Source organism: Calidris pugnax, unplaced genomic scaffold (assembly GCF_001431845.1).
Source record: "Calidris pugnax isolate Ruff unplaced genomic scaffold, ASM143184v1 scaffold303, whole genome shotgun sequence".
Taxonomy (NCBI): domain Eukaryota; kingdom Metazoa; phylum Chordata; class Aves; order Charadriiformes; family Scolopacidae; genus Calidris; species Calidris pugnax.
Window position 1 is genome coordinate 280,768 of NW_015091087.1, and position 1,073 is coordinate 281,840.

Here is a 1,073-nt window from a genome sequence, read left to right on the forward strand (position 1 = left end):
TTCACCATTTCAGGACGGGTACTTGGGAGAGCGATTCGTGTCCCTTTGGAAAAGCAGAAGCCGAGAGGCTGACAAACTTGTCACGGGCAGCGACAATGACAAGCACAACATTTTTATCATCCCTAACTGTTCCGCTGGCCACAGCGGGTGGCTCGCCATCAGCCCTGTGCCCGGCCCGGGCCCGGCCACCCGTCACACCTCTAGTAAAATGACAATAATAAAAAAGGAGAAGAAATTCTGCCACAAACCTTGTAGACTTGCCCGTACGTGCCATTGCCAACCACTTCCACCAGCTCAAAAATCCCAGCGGGGTCCTGGGGAAGGGGGAGAAGGTTGGAGGTGGGGGGGGGGGGAAAGGAGACTGTTCATAGCTAACTTTGCTCTCCACCATGTAGGATCCTACGGGTATACAACACACAAACCAAGCGTGTAGCATTCAATGTTACCAAGATGCCATCCGGATCAGGAGCTGAAGGAGAGGTACGTTGCTGTGGTACTAATACTTCTGGAGAACATGCTGGGTATTATTTTATATGAGTTGTTCTATTCTATGAAACCAAAGGGGCAAATGTTTTCCATTCAAGTAATCCATTTATTAGACATTTTTGACTCTCACCTTTGTATTTCATAAATACAGGCTGCTTCAGGTTTCCTTGAACATCACAGAAATTACCAAGAAAGAACACTTGCAAGTTCAGCTGATTAAAGTAGTAACATAATGTCTTTGGTTCTAAATGTTAAAAATAGTGTGGGGAAAAAAACCAGTATACATAGTGAATTCTTAATAGGAAAAACTTCAAACATGTCTGTCTAGCTGCAAGTTTATTAATGGATAATACATACAGCAACCTGAAATTTTCAAAAAGGTAGTTTGAATTTTAGAAAAAGTATGAATTACTGAAAACTTAGGAACTTCTCTCTAACTCTAAGAGGGAAAACAAAGAGCTTTTTTTCCCCCAAACAGTTCTAAGTGATAGTAAAGTAACACCTCCAAGCTGGCTATAACCTTTTTAATTCCTTCTATTCCTTTCCTTTTTTTTGGGAAAACATTTGTAACAGTTTTATAGAGAGTA

General features: G+C 41.8%; 1 protein-coding gene across 11 annotated transcripts in view; it reads right to left on the reverse strand.

Annotated features, from left to right (window-relative positions):
• Nucleotides 1-328, reverse strand: part of MAP4K4 (mitogen-activated protein kinase kinase kinase kinase 4) — a 171,264-nt gene extending 170,936 nt beyond the window's left edge. For all 11 annotated transcript variants that reach the window (XM_014957751.1, XM_014957757.1, XM_014957755.1 and 8 more), the window contains exon 1: nt 249-328. The gene's annotated coding sequence lies outside the window, so the exon portion shown is untranslated. The remainder of the gene's footprint in view (nt 1-248) is intronic.
• Nucleotides 329-1,073: the final 745 nt, after the last annotated feature.